This window comes from Lactuca sativa, chromosome 7 (assembly GCF_002870075.4).
Source record: "Lactuca sativa cultivar Salinas chromosome 7, Lsat_Salinas_v11, whole genome shotgun sequence".
Lineage (NCBI taxonomy): Eukaryota > Viridiplantae > Streptophyta > Magnoliopsida > Asterales > Asteraceae > Lactuca > Lactuca sativa.
Genome location: NC_056629.2, coordinates 165,610,073 through 165,615,729, shown reverse-complemented (window position 1 = coordinate 165,615,729; position 5,657 = coordinate 165,610,073). Strand labels below are relative to the sequence as shown.

Sequence of the window (5,657 nt, the reverse complement as noted above, 5' to 3'; positions counted from 1 at the left end):
AAACCCTTTCATTTGCTCGTATTTAACTAGCCTAATCAAGGTGACGGTTTTGATCATTAAGCCTCATAATTTGTATATAATTAACTCATTAATTGTGAACTAATCCTCTTTCTTTTAGATTGATATAATCAGATTATATATATTACATATATATATTTTTTTTTGTGAGTTATTACAAACTTCCCCCCTTAGAAAAATTCCGTCCTCGGAATTTAAATTAATCAAATAAATGAGGGTATTTAGCCTTCATATCTCGCTCGGTCTCCCATGTTGCATCCGAACCTTTATGATACTTCCACTGAACTTTCACCAGTGGTATCTCCACATTCCTTAACTTTCTGACCTTTCGATCTATAATCGCAACGGGTTCTTCTGTATATCGTAGCTTCTCATCAACCTTAATTTCTTGAAGTGGCACTTCCATGGCGGTATCCGCTAGACACTTCTTTAAATTAGAGACATGGAATGTGCTATGAATGCCCTGCATTTCCCTTGGTAGCTCCAATCGATAGGCTACCTGTCCAACTCGTTCCTTAATTATAAAGGGTCCAACGTAGCGAGGACTTAACTTCCCCCGCTTACCAAAACGAACAACGCCCTTCCATGGGGACACCTTTAACATAACTTTATCACCGACCTGAAACATTATTGGATTTCTCTGCTTATCTGCATAACTTTTCTGCCGATCCTGAGCAACCTTAATGTTATCCCTAATCACCTGGATTTTGTCGGTAGTTTGCTGAACAAGTTCAGGTCCAGCCAACTGTTTGTCCCCCACCTCATTCCAACATAATGGAGTTCTACATTTCCTGCCATATAGAGCCTCATATGGTGCGACTTTTATACTTGCATGATAGCTATTGTTGTAGGAAAACTCTATTAACGGCAAATGAGTTTCCCACGACCCTCCAAAATCAATAACACAAGACCTTAACATGTCTTCCAAGGTCTGTATTGTCCGTTCACTTTGCCCATCTGTTTGCGGGTGGTATGCCGTGCTCAATTTTACTCGAGTACCCATTTCTCGTTGGAAGCTACCCCAAAATGTCGACGTAAAACGACTATCCCGATCTGAAATAATAGATAATGGAACTCCATGCAGTTTCACTATCTCGTCAACGTATAATTTAGCTAGCCTTTCTAACGGGTACGTCTCCTTAATCGGAAGGAAGTGTGCCGATTTGGTTAATCTATCCACAACTACCCAAATCGCATCATAACCTTTTGGTGTCTTTGGTAACTTAGTCACAAAGTCCATTGTGATGTGATCCCATTTCCACACTGGAATCTCCATTGACTGTAACTGACCGTATGGCCTTTGGTGTTCAGCCTTCACCTTCAAGCACGTCAAACACCTTTCAACAAAATAGGCTATATCCTTTTTCATACCAGGCCACCAGTAAGATTTTCGTAAGTCTTGATACATCTTGTTTGTTCCCGGATGGATTGAATACTTTGACATGTGCGCTTCCTTGAGAAGTAAGTTATGCACTTCACCCACTCGTGGTACCCAAACCCTTCCTTGGAAACACTTCAAGCCACGACTATCCTTTTCCAATGATTGTATTACTCCCGCCACCCTTTCACTTTTCCATTTCTCTTCCTTCGAGGCCTCCTCTTGATTCTTTCTCAAATCATCTAGTAAGCTGGTGGTTATGCTAATCTTCATCATTCGAATCTTAGGTGGTTCTCTTCTTTCCTTACGACTTAGTGCATCAGCTACCACATTTGCCTTCCCCGGATGATATAATATCTCACAATCGTAATCTTTTAATAGTTCCATCCACCGTTGCTGTCTCATGTTCAGATCTTTCTGATCGAACAAGTATTTCAAACTCTTGTGATCAGTGAACATCTGACACCTTGTCCCATACAAATAGTGTCTCCAAATCTTTAAAGCGAACACTACTGCAGCCAACTCCATATCATGTGTTGGGTATTTACGCTCGTGAACCTTTAATTGTCGTGAGGCATAAGCAATCACCTTACCGTTTTGCATCAAAACACACCCCAAACCTAACTTGGATGCATCACTATAAACAACAAAGCCATCATTGCCTTCTGGTAAAGATAATACTGGTGCACTGCTAAGCTTTTCCTTTAAGACGTTAAAGGCATTATCTTGCTCTGGCTTCCATTCGAACTTCACATTTTTCCTTGTCAGGGTAGTTAGCGGTGCAGCTATGCGCGAGAAGTCTTGTATAAACCGTCTATAGTATCCTGCCAACCCAAGAAAACTTCGAACTTCTAATGGGGTCCTTGGTGGTTCCCACTTTTCAATCGCCTCAATCTTTGCTGGGTCCACCTTGATACCTTGTTCGTTTACAACATGTCCCAAAAACTGGACTTCCCGAAGCCAAAACTCGCACTTCGAAAATTTGGCAAATAATTTTTCTTTCCTCAATAAACTAAGTGTTAGCCGCAGATGTTGCTCATGGTCTGCCTTACTTTTAGAGTATATCAATATGTCATCGATAAAGACGATTACAAACTTGTCTAGGTATGGATTGCACACCTGGTTCATCAGATCCATGAATGCAGCTGGTGCATTGGTCAAACCAAATGGCATTACTAAAAACTCGAAATGACCATACCTAGTTCGAAAGGCTGTTTTCGACACATCTTCTTATCTGACTTTCAGCTGGTGATACCCCGACCGTAAATCGATCTTTGAGAAGTAACTTGCCCCCTGGAGTTGATCGAATAGGTCATCAATTCTCGGTAATGGATACCGGTTCTTTATAGTCACCTTGTTTAACTCCCTGTAGTCAATGCATATTCGCATTGTCCCATCCTTCTTCTTGACGAATAGTACTGGTGCACCCCACGGTGAGGTACTGGGCCGAATAAAACCCTTGTCGAGCAAATCTTGCAACTGAGTCATCAACTCCTTCATTTCGGTTGGTGCTAACCGATAGGGCGCACGAGCTATCGGTGCTACTCCTGGGGTAAGATCGATTCGAAACTCCACTTGCCTATTCGGTGGCAAGCTAGTTAGGTCATCAGGGAACACATCTTGGAACTCGCGTACAACTGGTATATGTGTTATTCCAGGCTTGTCCTTCTTGGAATCGAGAACATATGCCCAATAACTTTGACAACCTTTCTTTAGATAACGAGTTGCCTTAGTCACTGATATCAAAATAGAGTCCTTAATTCGCCGATCACCGTAAATTTTTACCATTCCTTTTTCTGGCACCCAAACTTGAACAATCCTATTTTCACAATCTATAATCGCTTGGTTTTTCGACAACCAATCCATCCCTATAACAATATCAAAATCACCTAGGGCTATAGGTAATAGTTTTAATGGTAGCACACTACCTTCGATTTCGATAGAGCAATCATCATATTCCTCTCTTACTACTACCCAATGATCGTCAGCAGTTTCAATTTCTAAGGCATGTTCTAGAGTCTTTGCATTTCTACCCAGGTTTTTGCAAAAAGTAGAAGACACAAAAGATCTATTTGCACCAGAATCAAATAACACCCTAGCATGAATTGAGTTTACTAGGAAAGTACCTGTCACCACATCCGGGGTCTCCTGAGCCTCCTGAGCCGTCATGCGAAAAGCTCTAGCTTTTGGTCTACCAGTGTCAGCCTTTTTATCCATCGACCGATTGTCTGTTATCCTGCCTTGATTGTTGTTACCTTTACCCTGGGGACATTCCGACTTAATGTGGTTAGGGGAACCACACCCGTAACATACCCTTCCTGTCTTACATTCTGTGGCTATGTGCCCTGGCTTGCCACACTTGTAGCAAACTTTCTGATTCATGTTACACTCCCCCTTATGATAACGGTTACATTTCAGACATTGCTTTACTCCAGAGCTTTGATCAACCTTACGTTCTTGCCCTGAAGTCTTGCCTTTCTTCGAATCATTATTTGTACCCTCCCATTTTCTTTTCCCCAAAGCCCTGTCTTCACCTTGACGATTCTTCTCACGTTCGCGACCTTCTGCAGCATCAACAGCAGACTGGAAAGTACCCGGTTTCTGAATTTGCACAAATTCACGGATAGCTGTTCTCAATCCCCAAATATAGCGTTCCACCCTTCTTTCTTCCGTAGATACGTAAAATTCGGCAAACCTAGCCTTCTCCGTGAACTTTGTGGTGTACTCCCTCACAGTCATATTCCCCTGCTCCAACCTTAAAAATTCTTCCTCCAACTGTTTAACCGCTGTACGAGGGCAAAACTTTTCTTTAAAAATTCTTAGGAACTCATCCCATGACATATTCTTGGCTGCCTCACGCCCCCTAACCTCCTTCACCATGCCCCACCAATGTATTGCCTCCCCTTTTAGCATTGTCGCAGCATAAATCACCTTGTCCTCATCCGCACACTTGCTAGTATCGAATGTTCCCTCAATCTCCATGATCCATGTTGATGACAAAACGGGATCAATCTCTCCGTTAAATATGGGTGGCTTGCAGTTCATGAACGTCTTGTAACTACAACCCCGCCGATCGTGGTTGCCATGATGCCTTGTGGGTTGTGCAATACTTGGTTCACGACTCATATTTGGTGTACTGTAATCGTAGTCCTCTTCACCTCCACCCAAGTTACCTTCATACTCACCCATTATTGCTTCTCGTGCCTGAGCAATCACATCTGGTAAGGTGTCTCGAATTGCTCGAGCAATCTCATCAGCCAACTCCTCTCTAGTGATCGTGTTTGCCGCACGACCCCTTCCACGACCTCGACCTCGACCGCGGTGGGATCCAGAGCTACCATGGGCCGATTGTACAGGTATCGGTGCTGTAACAGCACCTCGGCCTCTTCCTCTACCCCTACCTCTTCCTTGGCCCCGTCCACGACTAGCGTTCGGGTTCAATGGGGTTTCTGGAACATCTCCTGGTGCTCTAACATAAGCTCCAATTGGGATGCGCTCTTCCTCCGGAGTGACCCTAGTGAACCTCCCAGACCTTCGTGAAGACATATCAACTACATATTTATGTTTATAACACAATAAGTATAACAAACATAAATTTTATTCCAAATTATTAAAACTTCAAAAATAGGCATATGTCTTGTTCACATCAAGTCACTCAAGCCAACAACCAAGAGAAATAATAATAAAAAAAAAAAGACAAATCATTGCACTCCTACTTTCTAATCTTTAAAAATGATGTCATCATATTTCAATATTCTCTTTCCCTCCTTCAAGTACTTCCTTATCTTTTTAGCTTTTCGATCTCCGGGACCACTTTGAATGACCAACACCTCGGCCTGAGGTGGTTCTCTTCCAACCACCTTATCTAGGAATCCGTAAGTCGTGGCCTTGGCTTGTTTTGCCCAAGCCACAAACCCTTCCCACAACTTAGTGATAGTCGGTTTCCTTAGCTCTGACACCTCCTGTTCCAACCTTCGTATCTTGCGTTTACTTTTCATAGCAACATCAACCCTTATTTGGTTCTCCTGTACGAGCCTTGACCTATGTTCATCTATCTCTTCAATCTTTCTTTTCAAACTGTGAATCTCGAGTTGTGCCTGTGGCATTTCATCTTTATAAAGTCGCTCCCAGTAGGTACTTGGACTAGTTGGCGTGTACTCCACATAAGGCATATGGAACGTTTCGTATCTTTGCTCCGCATGGTACTCCACGTGATTTCCCTCGGATTCCTCCTCAGGATCTTCTTCGGGCTCCTCCTCAG

At 42.8% G+C, this 5,657-nt stretch overlaps 1 pseudogene; it reads right to left on the bottom strand.

Annotated features, from left to right (window-relative positions):
• Positions 1 to 217: 217 nt before the first annotated feature.
• LOC128127368 (uncharacterized) lies at positions 218 to 4,942 on the bottom strand (annotated as a pseudogene).
• Between the last annotated feature and the right edge of the window lie 715 nt (positions 4,943 to 5,657).